The following is a 14,975-nucleotide window of genomic DNA, read 5'->3' on the forward strand; positions in this document are numbered from 1 at the left end:
AATAAATATTGATTGCTTCAAACCAATAATCTCCGTGGGATCGACCCTTACTCACGTAAGGTATTACTTGGACGACCCAGTGCACTTGCTGGTTAGTTGAACGAAGTTGTGAAAAGAAAGTAATCAGTTAGTTAAATTAGTTCTTTTTGGCACATGCCAAGGAGCCACTAATTAAGGATCACAATTTCGTCCACCAAGTTTTTGGCGCCGTTGCCGGGGATTATTGAGTTTGGACAATTGAAGGCTTATTTTATTTCTTAGATTAGGAATAATTTATTTTTATTTTTGTTGATATAGAGTCATCAAATTCTGATAGGATAGTTTATTTTCAAAAAAATTTCTTTTCAAAAATATTATTTTTCTTAATTAAGTGTTAATTTTTCGTGAGTTTAGTGTCTTATTCTAAGTTTGGTGTTAATTGCATGTTTTATATGTTCTTTGAAAATTTCGTGTTAGTGTTCTTGGTTCTTCCTTGATCTTTAAGTTGTTCTTGACAATTGGTTATACCCTTTGGAACCCTTTTCAAAAAAAATAATTTTTCTTTGATTTAATCTTGTGCCAAACTCTAAGTTTGGTGTTTTCTTGTTAATCCTTCTTTAATTTTCGAAAATTTTCTTAAAGTTTTCTAAAAATTTTAAGTTTGGTGTTCTTTCTTTTGTTCAAGGTGTTCTTGAGTTTTTCCTGTGTCTTGATCTTAAAATTTTTAAGTTTGGTGTTCCTTGGTGTTTTCCCTCCAAAAATTTTCGAAAATAAGGAGCATTAGATCTAAAAATTTTAAGTCTTGTGTCTTTTGCGTGTTTTTCTCTTTCATCAAAAAATTCAAAATTCAAAAATTTTATATTTTCCAACTACTTTTTCGAATTTTTTTTAAAAATTTTTAGATTTTAATTTCATTTTTTTTCGAAAAAAAAAATATTTTTAACTTCTTTTTATTTATTCTATTTTTATTTATTCCATTACTATAAAATAAATAATTCTCAACATATAAATTCTCAACTTGTATTCCATCATGGAAGCAAGTAGGAATGAACAGTCCAAGAGAACTCTGGGGTCATATGCTAACCCCACTACTGCTTCATATGGGAGTAGTATCTGTATACCCTCCATTGGAGTTAGTAGCTTTGAGCTGAATCCTCAGCTCATTATCATGGTGCAGCAAAACTGCCAGTACTCTGGTCTTCCACATGAAGAACCTACAGAATTTCTGGCACAATTTCTGCAAATTGCTGATACAGTACATGATAAGGAAGTGGATCAGGATGTCTACAGATTACTACTGTTTCCATTTGCTGTAAAAGATCAAGCTAAGAGGTGGTTAAATAACCAGCCTAAGAACAGCATAAAAACATGGAAACAGCTGTCAGAAAAATTCCTGAATCACTATTTCCCTCCAAAACGGATGACACAGCTAAGGCTAAGCATCCAAGGCTTCAAACAAGGAGATAATGAATCCCTTTATGATGCTTGGGAGAGATACAGAGAGATGCTAAGAAAATGCCCCTCTGAAATGTTTTCAGAATGGGTGCAATTAAACATCTTCTACTATGGGCTTACAGAAAAAGCTCAGATTTCTCTAGACCACTCAGCTGGTGGATCTATACATATGAGAAAAACAATTGAAGAAGCTCAAGAGCTCATTGATACAGTTGCCAGAAATCAGCATCTGTACCTAAGCAGTGAATCTTCCATGAAAGAAGAAGCTAAAACAGTAACTGCAGAACTCAGTCCGGTGGATCAGGCTAATGAATTCAATCAGCAATTAGACTTTCTAACTCAGCAGCTAGCCGAATTCAAGGAAATATTACAGGAAACAAGAATGGCTAACAGAAACATGGAAGTGCAATTAAAACAGACAGAAAAGCAACTGTCAAAACAAATAGCAGATGAATGCCAAGCAGTTCAATTAAGAAGTGGGAAAATATTAAATACCTCACTTCAAAGCAGCAAGAAGACAGGAAATGAACAAATAGCTACTCAAAATCCCTCTGAGGACAAGCAGAGCCCAGAAAGGGATAAAGCTGGCGCTGAACGCCCAAACCATGCTCATTCCTGGCGTTCAACGCCAGAAACAAGCATGGATCTGGCGTTGAACGCCCAAAAGGAACATGGATCTGGCGTTCAAACGCCAGTGACAAGCAAGGAGGTGGCGTTTAACGCCACCCCAGCTTCCACCCCTGGTATTCAAACGCCAGTGGGTGATCAGTCACATACAAGTGCTGATAACAATCCTTCTAAAAAGGCTTCCCAACCCACTTCTGCAAGCAATAAACCTGCAGCAACTAAGGTTGAGGAATACAAAGCCAAAATGCCTTATCCTCAAAAACTCCGCCAAGCGGAACAGGATAAGCAATTTGCCCGCTTTGGAGACTATCTCAGGACTCTTGAAATAAAGATTCCGTTTGCAGAAGCACTTGAGCAAATACCTTCTTATGCTAAGTTCATGAAAGAAATCTTGAGTCATAAGAAGGATTGGAGGGAAACTGAAAAAGTCTACCTCACTGAAGAATGCAGTGCAGTCATTCTGAAAAGCTTACCTAAGAAGCTTAAAGATCCTGGGAGCTTTATGATACCATGCACATTAGAGGGTAATTGTACCAAGCAAGCTTTATGTGATCTTGGGGCAAGTATCAACTTAATACCTGCATCTACTATCAGAAAGCTTGGTTTAACTGAAGAAATTAAACCAACCAGGATATGTCTTCAACTTGCTGATGGCTCCATTAAGTACCCATCAGGTGTGATTGAAGACATGATTGTCAAGGTTGGGCCATTCGCCTTTCCTACTGACTTTGTGGTGCTGGAAATGGAGGAGCACAAGAGTGCAACTCTCATTCTAGGAAGACCTTTCCTAGCAACTGGCCGAACCCTCATTGATGTCCAAAAAGGGGAAGTGACCTTGAGAGTCAATGAGGAGGAGTTCAAGTTGAATGTTGTTAAAGCCATGCAACATCCAGACACCCCAAATGACTGCATGAGTGTTGATATTATTGACTCTCTGGTAAGAGAGGTCAATATGGCTGAGAGTCTCGAATCAGAGCTGGAGGACATCTTTAAAGATGTTCAGCCTGATTTGGAGGAATCAGAGAAGATAATAGAACCTCTGAAAATCCCTCAAGAAGAGGAGAAACCTCCAAAACCCGAGCTCAAACCATTACCACCATCCCTGAAATATGCATTTCTGGGAGAAGGTGAAACCTTTCCTGTAATTATAAGCTCTACTTTAGAGCCACAGGAAGAGGAAGCACTAATTCAAGTGCTAAGGACGCACAAGACAGCTCTTGGGTGGTCCATCAGTGATCTTAAGGGCATTAGCCCAGCCAGGTGCATGCACAAAATCTTGTTGGAAGATGACGCCAAGCCAGTGGTTCAACCACAAAGGCGGCTGAATCCAGCTATGAAAGAAGTGGTGCAAAAAGAGGTCACTAAATTACTAGAGGCTGGGATTATTTATCCTATTTCTGACAGCCCCTGGGTGAGCCCTGTCCAAGTTGTCCCTAAGAAGGGTGGCATGACAGTGGTTCATAATGAAAAAAATGAACTGGTTCCTACAAGGACAGTTACAGGGTGGCGTATGTGCATTGATTACAGAAGGCTCAATACAGCCACCAGAAATGATCATTTTCCTTTACCATTCATAGACCAGATGCTAGAAAGACTAGCAGGTCATGAATACTACTGCTTCCTGGATGGATATTCAGCTTATAATCAAATTGCAGTAGATCCCCAGGATCAGGAGAAAACAGCATTCACATGCCCATCTGGAGTATTTGCATACAGAAGGATGCCATTTGGCCTGTGCAATGCACCTGCAACCTTTCAGAGGTGCATGCTCTCAATTTTCTCTGATATGGTGGAAAAATTTCTGGAAGTCTTCATGGATGACTTTTCAGTATTTGGAGACTCATTCAGCTCCTGCCTTAACCATTTAGCACTTGTTCTGAAAAGATGCCAAGAGACTAACCTGATTTTAAACTGGGAAAAATGTCACTTTATGGTGACTGAAGGAATTGTCCTTGGGCACAAAATTTCGAACAAGGGAATAGAGGTGGATCAAGCTAAGGTAGAAGTAATTGAAAAATTACCACCACCTGCTAATGTTAAGGCAATCAGAAGCTTTCTGGGACATGCAGGATTCTATAGGAGGTTCATAAAGGATTTTTCAAAAATCGCCAAACCTCTGAGCAACCTGCTAGCTGCTGACACGCCATTTATCTTTGATAAAGAGTGTCTGCAGGCATTTGAGACCCTGAAAGCTAAATTGGTTACAGCACCAATAATCTCTGCACCATACTGGACATTACCATTTGAACTGATGTGTGATGCCAGTGACCATGCCATTGGTGCAGTGTTGGGACAAGGGCATGACAAGCTTCTGCATGTCATTTACTATGCCAGCCGTGTGCTAAATGATGCACAGAAGAATTACACAACCACAGAAAAAGAGCTACTTGCAGTGGTTTACGCCATTGACAAATTCAGATCCTACTTAGTAGGATCAAAAGTGATTGTGTACACTGATCATGCTGCTCTTAAATATCTACTCACAAAGCAGGATTCAAAACCCAGACTCATCAGATGGGTGTTGCTTCTGCAAGAGTTTGATATAGAAATAAGAGACAGAAAAGGGACAGAGAATCAAGTAGCAGATCACCTGTCCCGAATAGAACCAGTGGAAGGGGCGTCCCTCCCTCTCACTGAAATTTCTGAAACCTTTCCGAATGAGCAACTACTAGCCATCCAGGAAGTGCCATGGTTTGCAGACATTGCAAACTACAAGGCTGTAAGATTCATACCCAAAGAGTACAGTAAGATGCAATCAAAGAAATTAATCACAGATGCAAAGTACTATCTTTGGGATGAACCATATCTCTTTAAGAGATGCGCAGACGGAGTAATCCGTAGATGTGTGCCTAAAGAAGAAGCACAGAAGATCCTATGGCATTGCCATGGATCACAGTATGGAGGACATTTTGGAAGTGAACGAACAGCCACAAGAGTCCTCCAAAGTGGCTTCTACTGGCCTACTCTCTATAAAGACTCCCGAGCATTTGTGCTTAACTGTGATAGTTGCCAAAGATCAGGCAACCTGCCTCACAGTTATGCCATGCCTCAACAAGGAATCTTGGAGATTGAGTTGTTTGATGTATGGGGCATTGACTTCATGGGACCTTTCCCACCATCATACTCAAACACCTATATTCTGGTGGCAGTGGATTATGTATCCAAATGGGTAGAGGCTATTGCAACACCCACTAATGACACTAAAACAGTGTTAAAATTCCTCCAGAAACATATCTTCAGCAGATTTGGTATCCCTAGAGTGTTAATCAGTGATGGGGGCACTCATTTCTGTAATAAACAGCTCTACTCTGCTCTAGTACGTTATGGAGTCAACCACAGGGTGGCTACTCCATATCACCCACAAACTAATGGGCAGGCTGAAGTCTCAAATAGAGAACTTAAAAGAATCCTGGAACGGACTGTAATTAACCGTAGAAAGGATTGGGCAAGAAGCTTGGATGATGCTCTATGGGCATACAGAACAGCATTTAAGACCCCTATAGGGACCTCTCCATACCAGCTGGTGTATGGAAAGGCATGTCACTTGCTAGTGGAACTGGAACACAAGGCTTACTGGGCAACCAGATTCCTGAACCTTGATGCCAAGTTAGCTGGAGAAAAACGATTGCTCCAGTTAAATGAGTTAGAGGAATTTAGACTCAATGCTTTCGAAAATGCAAAAATTTACAAAGAGAAAGCAAAAAGATGGCATGATAAGAAATTGTCATCCAGAGTCTTTGAGCCAGGACAGAAGGTTCTGCTATTTAATTCAAGGCTCAAATTATTCCCTGGGAAATTAAAATCCCGGTGGAGAGGTCCATATGTAATCACAAGTGTATCACCATATGGATACATAGAACTTCAGGATAGTGACTCTAACAAAAAGTTCATTGTTAATGGACAAAGAGTTAAACACTATCTTGAAGGTAATCTCGAGCAAGAATGCTCAAGACTGAGACTTAATTGAAGATCAGTGTTAGTCCAGCTAATGACATTAAAGAAGCGCTTGCTGGGAGGCAACCCGCCATGTACAAAGTTTAATTACTAATTAAATAAATTTTCTTTCTTTACAGGTTTAGGTCTAAGTATCTTCAAAGGTGAAATAGCAGATTTATTGAAGTCCCAAGAGTTACAGAGAAATTTGGAAGCTCACTGGCATGAAAAAGCCAGTAAGAAACACTTTGGGCGTTAAACGCCCAAAAGAAGCACCCACTGGGCGTTTAACGCCAGTAAGGGTAGCCTTCTGGGCGTTAAACGCCAGAAAGATGCACCTTCTGGGCGTTTAACGCCAATCTGCTAGCATTCTGGGTGTTTAGAAAAACGCCCAGTAAAGAAGGACTTCCTGGCGTTCAACGCCAGAAAGAAGCATCACATGGGCGTTGAACGCCCAGGAGAAGCAACATGTGGGCGTTAAACGCCCAAACCATGCACCATGTGGGCGTTTAACGCCAGGATGGTGGGAGGAGGTACAATTTCGTTTTTCTTTACAATTTTTCAAAATTTTTATGTTTCAATTCATGATTTCTTGCATAAACATATTTTAAATTATCACTTTCAATTCCAAAAGTTTTTATCCTAATTTCTAAAATCCCTTTTTCAAAAATATTAAATATATCTTAATCCATAAAGCCAAATGGCTTTCCAATTCAAGCCATCATCTTTTCAAATTTGTTTCCAACACATCAATAATTCCTTTTAAAAATCCTCTTCAAAATTAAATTTCAAAATTATCTTTTAAATTATGATTCATATCTTTTCCTTTTTAAAGTTATATCTTTTTCTGATCATAATTTTTTTTTAAAATCATATCTTTTATCTTATCTCTTTCTTATTTTTCGAAAATTTCCCACCCCCCCATCCCTTTATATTATATTCGGCCTCCTCCTCCTCATCTTCATCCAACACTTGCTCTCCTTCTATCCCTCTTCTTTCTTCTCCTTTGCTTGGGGACAAGCAACACTCTAGGTTTGGTGTGCTTATCCGTGATCACAAAAAACATACTCACTTAAGATCATGGCTCCTAAAGGAAAGCAAACCATCCCAAGAGGAAAGAAAGAAAGCACTCCAAAGCCACTTTGGAATCAAGGGAAGTTCTTAACTAAAGAACATTCAGACCATTACTACAAGATAATGAGTCACAGATCAGTGATCTCGGAAGTCAGATTTGATCTGAAAGAAGATGAATATCCGGAGATCCAAGAGCAAATTCGAAACAGGAATTGGGAAATTCTGGCCAATCCTGAAACGAAAGTGGGGAAGAACATGGTTCAGAAATTTTATGCTAATCTATGGCAGACAGAAAGACAAAGAATCATTGGAGCTGCTCTCTTTGACCATAAGACCTTAGTCAGAGGGAAGATCATTCATACCAATTCTGACAAGATCAGGGAGATATTCAAGATTCCTCAACTGAAAGATGACCCAGATTCCTTTAATAGGAGAATGATGAGGGTCAATAAAGGGTTGGACAAGGTTCTGGAGGATATATGCATCCCTGGAGCCAAGTGGACTACCAGTACAACTGGCATCCCAGTTCAACTCAAAAGAGAAGATCTAAAACCAGTAGCCAGGGGATGGCTGGATTTTATTAGTCATGATTCACTGCATCATGTTGGGAAAAGAAGTGGAAGTCCATCAGCTGATCTCCTGTGAGCTATATAAAATAGCAAACAGGAATTCTAAGGACGCTAAATTGGCTTATCCAAGCCTAGTTTCCATGCTTTGCAAAGATGCTGGAGTAAAGATGGGAATAACTGAATATATCCTAATTGAAAAGCCCATTACTGGAACATCAATGGTCAGGCAACAGCAACAAGAGGATTCTGCCAGAAGGAGAGCACAAGAAGCCCTCCCAGAACTGCCCCAATTCGAATATTGGGAACAACTTGAGGCTTCTATTTCCAGATTGCAAGAAGCTATGGATCAAATAAAGGAAGAACAGAATAATCAAGGTAGCATGATTTGCAAACTGCTCAAGGAACAGGAGGAGCAAGGGCGTGATCTAAGGGAGCTGAAGCGCCAAAAATTAATCCTTGAACCACACCCCAAAGAATTAGAGGAGCATCCACTCCTCAAAACAACAGGTTGCTGAGTTCCAATTTTTCTGTTTTAACTTAGTGATAATTATTCCTTTTAGAAATTGACCTTAGAAGATATTTAGTAGTAATTAGTATGTCTATTTTGATTTTATTTCCAATTAAGCTATAATTTATTTTTCTTATCATCATTAGGCATGAATAAAGTAGTAGATTTTTTTTAGAATAAAGAAGTAATTTATATTTTTCGAGTTCTTAATAATAAAAAGTATAATTAATTATATGTGGTGGCAATACTTTTTGTTATCTGAATGAATGCTTGAACAGTGCACAATATGTACTTTGAATTTGATGAATATTGGCTCCTGAAAGGATGAGGAACATGAAAAATATTGTTGATGATCTGAAAAATCATGAAATTGATTCTTGAAGCAAGAAAAAGCAGTTCAAAAAAAAAATAAAATAAAATAAAAAAAAATAAAAAAATAATATTCACAAGCCATGGGCACTAGCCAAGAGTAAAAAGGATCCAAGGCTTTGAGCATCAATGGATAGGAGGGCCCAAGGAAATAAAATCCAGGCCTAAGCAGCTAAACCAAGCTGTCCCTAACCATGTGCTTGTGTCATGAAGGTCCAAGTGAAAAGCTTGAGACTGAGTGATTAAAGTCGTGATCCAAAGCAAAAGAGTGTGCTTAAGAGCTCTGGACACCACTGACTGGGGACTCTAGCAAAGCTGAGTCATAATCTGAAAAGGTTCACCCAGTTATGTGTCTGTGGCATTTATGTATCCGGTGGTAATACTGGAAGACAAAGTGCTTAGGGCCACAGCCAAGACTCATAAAATAACTGTGTTCAAGAATCAACATACTACACTAGGAGAGTCAATAATACTATCTGAATTCTGAGTTCCTAAGGATGCCAATCATTCTGAAAATTTAAAGATACAGGGAGATGCCAAAACTATTCAGAGACAAAAAGCTACAAGCCCCGCTCATCTAATAAGAATCTGAGCTTCATTTAAAACTCGAGAATATTATTACTTCTTTATTTCTGTTAAAACCTATTTTATTTATCTAGTTGCTTGAGGACAAGCAACAGTTTAAGTTTGGTGTTGTGATGAGCGGATATTTTGTACGCTTTTTGGGGGTAATTTCATGTAGATTTTAGGACGTTTTAATTAATTTTTAGTAGAATAATATTAGTTTTTAGGCAAAAATCATATTTCTGGACTTTACTATGCGTTTGTGTGTTTTTCTGTGATTTCAGGTAATTTCTGGCTGAAATTGAGGGAGCTGAGCAAAAATCTGACTTAGGCTGAAAAAGGACTGCTGATGCTGTTGGATCCTGACCTCCCTGCACTCGAAATGGATTTTCTGGAGCTACAGGAGTCCAATTGGCGCGCTCTCAACGGCGTTGGAAAGTAGACATCCAGGGCTTTCCAGCAATATATAATAGTCCATACTTTGCGCAAAGATAGATGACGTAACTTGGCGTTAAACGCCAAGTTCATGCTGCTGTCTGGAGTTAAACGCCAGAAAAACGTCATGATCCGGAGTTGAACGCCCAAAACACGTCATAACCTGGAGTTTGACGCCAAGAAAGGCCTCCACACGTGGAAAGCTTTAGTCTCAGCCCCAGCACACACCAAGTGGGCCCCAGAAGTGGATTTCTGCACCAATTATCTTAGTTTATTCATTTTCTGTAAACCTAGGTTATTAGTTTACTATTTAAACAACTTTTACAGACATTTCTTGTACCTCATGACACTTTCAGATCTGAATTACATACTTTGTGACGGCATGAGTCTCTAAACTCCATTGTTGGGGGTGAGGAGCTCTGCAGCGTCTCGATGATTTAATACAATTCCTTTGTTTCCCATTCAAACACGCTTGTTCTTATCTAAGATGTTTATTCGCGCTTAATTGTGAAGAAGGTGATGATCCGTGACACTCATCACCTTCCTCAATCCATGAACGTGTGCCTGACAACCACCTCCGTTCTACATCAGACTGAATGAATATCTCTTAGATTCCCCAACAGAATCTTCGTGGTATAAGCCGGATTGATGGCGGCATTCATGAGAATCCGGAAAGTCTAAACCTTGTCTGTGGTATTCCGAGTAGGATTCCGGGATTGAATGACTGTGACGTGCTTCAAACTCCTGAGGGCTGGGTGTTAGTGACAGACGCAAAAGAATCAATGGATTCTATTCCAACCTGATTGAGAACCGACAGATGATTAGCCGTGCTGTGACAGAGCATAGGAACGTTTTCACTGAGAGGATGGGAAGTAGCCACTGACAACGGTGACACCCTACATAGAGCTTGCCATGGAAGGAACTTGCGTGTGAGAAGAGGATTTCAAGGAAGAGTTGAAGTCAAAGGACAAAGCATCTCCAAAACTCCAACATATTCCCCAGTACTGCAAAACAAGTAACATTGTTCCCTCTTTTATTTTTATAATCAAATCTAGTAATTTCACTTTTAATCCAAATAACCTTGTTGACATCCTAACTAAGACTAATAAAATAAATATTGATTGCTTCAAACCAATAATCTCCGTGGGATCGACCCTTACTCACGTAAGGTATTACTTGGACGACCCAGTGCACTTGCTGGTTAGTTGAACGAAGTTGTGAAAAGAAAGTAATCAGTTAGTTAAATTAGTTCTTTTTGGCACATGCCAAGGAGCCACTAATTAAGGATCACAATTTCGTCCACCAGCAATCAGCTTCGAGGAATACCGACGGGTATCACGATGTACAACGGCAAAGGAAATCTGGGATAAACTTCAAGTCACTCATGAAGGAACAACCCTAGTCAAGAAGACCAGAATAGACATGCTAAACAGAGAATATGAAATGTTCTCAATGAGGGAAGGAGAATCAATAGATGAACTGTTCGAACGGTTCAACATCATCATCAATGGCTTGGATGCTATGAGAATTACGTATCCTGAATCTGTGCTTGTGAGGAGAATTTTGAGAAGTCTCACAAAAGAGTGGGAAACTAAGGCTATAGTAATTTCTGAGAGTAGTGGTCTTGATTCTATGACATATGATGACTTGAGAGGAAATCTACTTGCATTTGAAAACACATATTTGAAAAAGGATTCAAAAAGAAAAGGAATAGCTTTCACATCTATTTCTAACCCTCTGGATGATGAGTTCAGTGATAACTCTTCTGAAAATGAATTTGTTTTGTTTGCAAAAAAATTCAGGAAAATGGTGAAACTGAAGGAAAGAAGCAAAGGAAGCAGCTCAAGAAAACAAAAGAAATATTTCAGCAAAGTGATCTGCTACAACTGCAAAGAGACTGGGCATTTCAAATCTGATTGCCCTAAGTTGAAGAAGGAGGAGAAGCCGAAGAAGGGAAAGAAGAAAGGACTGATGGCTTCTTGGGAAGACTTTGAGAACAACTCAAAAGATGATGAAGAATCAGAAACCAAGTCTCAACCGTGCCTCATGGCAGATCACGTTGAACAAGTAGTATTTCATAACCTTAACACTAAAGATCTTCATCTCATGATAGATCATCTTTCTGAAAAAATTATATGCTTCTTGCTTGAAAACCAAGATCTTGAGTCACAAATTACTATTCTTAAAGCTGAAAATGGTTTTCTTAAGGATAAATTAAGGGAAGCTGAAACTGCTGTTGAACTTGTTGAAGAAAACAAGCAGTTAAAAGCTCAACTTAAAAGCTGTGAATTCCACCATTCTGTGACTGCAAATCTAAATTACTTTGAAGAAAATGATTGGCTACATAAAGAGATAAGAAGGCTTAAAGAAGACTTAGTCAAGTTCACTCAAAGTTTTAAAAATCTAAATCAAATCTTGGCTAGTCAAAAACCTCTTTATGATAAAGCTGGTTTGGGTTTTCATAAAACATTGAAATCTGTTGAGAAACCTTCTTTTGTAAACATGGCTTCATCTTTTAATGATACAAGGTTTTAAAACCCAACAAGCTTTAGTAAAACAGCAACTCCAAGGTTTTGTAGATTTTGCAATCGGAGTGGTCATTTTCCTATTCAATGGTTTTTTATTGAAAGAATAATTGGAAACAAAGTTTGTAAAGTTGTTTGTGATTACAATAGCTCGGGACAAAGAAGATGGTTTAACATCAAAGGATCCAAAAAGATTTGGATACCTAAGGTCACTTGAGCTTATTTTGTAGGTGTGCCTAGCATCCAAGCGAAAGGATAATATGTGGTACATGGACAGTGGGTGCTCTAGGCATATGACCGGAAAGACAACATTCTTCATAAAGCTTGATGAATATGATGGAGGTTTGTCATATTCGGTGATTATGGAAAAGGAAAGATAGTGGCCATTGGAAAAGTTGGTAAAAGTTTTTCTTCTTTTATAAATGATGTTCTTCTTGTTGATGGTTTGAAACACAACTTGCTAAGTGTAAGGCAATTATGTGATCTTGGATATGAAGTCATTTTTAGAAAATTGGTTTGTTTAGTTATTTGTGAAAAACTGTGGATATTTTGTTTGAAGCTAAAAGGTGTAACAATGTGTATGGATTGACTCTTGAGGATTTAAAAGATCAAAAAGTAATATGCTTTACATCACTTGAATCTGAAAAATGGCTTTGGCATAAGAAATTTGGTCTTGCAAGCATGTACCAAATTTCTAAGCTTGTTAAGAAAAACTTGGTAAGAGGAATTCCAAATATTAAATTTGATAAGGATATTACTTATGATGCTTGTCAATTAGGCAAACAAGTAAAATTCTCTTTTAAGCCAAAAGATGGAATTTCAACCAAGAGGCCATTGAAAATGTTGCATATTGATCTTTTTGGTCCAACAAGAACTCAAAGTCTAGGAGGAAAACATTATGGATTGGTGGTGGTGGATGACTACTCTAAATTTGGTTGGGTACTTTTTCTTACTCATAAGAATGATGCTTTCCATGCTTTCTCAACCCTTTGCAAGAGAATTCAAAATGAAAAAGATTTAAAAATTACCCACTTAAGAAGTGATCACGGAAAAGAATTTGAAAATCAAGATTTTGAAAAATTCTGTGATAATTTTGAAATTGCTCATAACTTTTCATGTCCTAGAACCCTTCAACAAAATGGGGTGGTTGAAAGAAGGAATAGAAGCCTTCAAGAAATAACTAGGGCCATGCTATGTGAAAATGAGATTCCAAAATTTCTATGGGCTGAAGTTGTAAATACAGCTTGTTATATTTTGAATAGGACTATCATTAAAAAAGGGTTAAAGAAAACTCCTTATGAGCTATGGAAAGGAACCCCTCCTAATCTTAAGTATTTCCACATATTTGGATGCAAATGTTTTGTGCTTAATAATTAAGAAAATCTTGGAAAATTTGATCCAAAAGCCTATGAGGGAATGTTTGTTGGATACTCCACCACTAGCAAAGCGTATAGAATTTATCTCAAAGATCATAGGACCATAGAGGAATCCATACACGTTTCTTTTTGTGATACTAATTCAATTCCCAGTATTGTAGATGATGATACAGGTGGTGAAGATTTTATCAATCAGGAAGTAAGTGAAGAAAATCACAAGGCTGTCCCAAATGAAGATCCTGCCCGCCCAGAAATGTCTCATCAGGAAGGAAGAGACATTTCAGTTTTGTCTCCTGAGCCAGTAAGAGAATCTGGTATAGAACAACCTGCTGAAGCTCATCAAAGCACTACCTTACTCCGAAAACCAAGAGAATGGAAGTCTATGAGGGGTTACCCTCATGATTTTATCATAGGTGACCCTTCCCAAGGAGTAACCACAAGATCCTCATCCAAAAAGCAGGCCGAGCCAAGCAATGTTGCTTTCTTGTCCCAAATGGAGCCTCACAATATGAAGCAAGCTCTTGAAGACCCCTCTTGGGTCAAAGCCATGGAAGAGGAGCTTGCTCAATTTGAAAAGAATGAGGTTTGGACACTTGTACCTAATCCAAGTGGTAAGAAGATAACGGGTACTAAGTGGATTTTTAAAAATAAATTGGGTGAGGATGGAAGTGTTGTTCGTAACAAGGCTAGATTAGTGGCCCAAGGTTACGATCAAGAAAAGGATACAGATTTTGATGAGTCTTTTACCCCGATAGCAAGAATGGAAGCAATTAGGTTGCTTCTTGCCTATGTTGCCCACAAGGGGTTTAAAATGTTCCAAATGGATGTCAAATGTGCTTTCCTTAATGGATTTATAGATAGAGAAGTATTTGTGGCCCAACCCCCCAATTTTGAGAGAAAGGAATTTCCAAATCATGTTTTTAAGCTTTCAAAGGCTCTTTATGGGCTAAGGCAAGCTCCAAGAACTTGGTATGAAAGGCTTAGTGCCTTCTTATTGGAAAATCAATTTCAAAGGGGAACCATCGATACAACTTTATTTATAAAAATATCAAATGATGATATTCTGCTTGTTCAAGTTTATGTGGATGATATAGTGTTTGGATCGGCCAATGAATCCTTGTGTGAAGAGTTTGGAAAACTTATGACTAGTGAGTTTGAAATGAGTTTAATGGGAGAACTAACATTCTTTCTTGGTCTCCAAATTAAACAAACTTCTAGTGGCATTTTTATTCACCAAGGAAAATATGCTAAAGAATTAATCAAGAAATTTGGCCTAGAAAATTCCAAACCTATGGGAATTCCAATGCATCCAAATACTAAACTTGAAAAAGATGAAAACGGTAAAGATGTGGATGAAACACGGTATAGAGAAATGATTGGCTCACTCATGTATCTTACCTCCTCTAGACTGGACATTGTTCAAAGTGTGGGTGTGTGTTCAAGATTTCAATCTCACCCAAAAGAATCCCAACTTTCAGCTGTAAAAAGAATCATTAAAAACATTAAGGGAACTTGTGATTATGGCTTATGGCATCCTAGAACTAATAATTTTTGTGTAGTG

This window comes from Arachis hypogaea, chromosome 3 (assembly GCF_003086295.3).
Source record: "Arachis hypogaea cultivar Tifrunner chromosome 3, arahy.Tifrunner.gnm2.J5K5, whole genome shotgun sequence".
Lineage (NCBI taxonomy): Eukaryota > Viridiplantae > Streptophyta > Magnoliopsida > Fabales > Fabaceae > Arachis > Arachis hypogaea.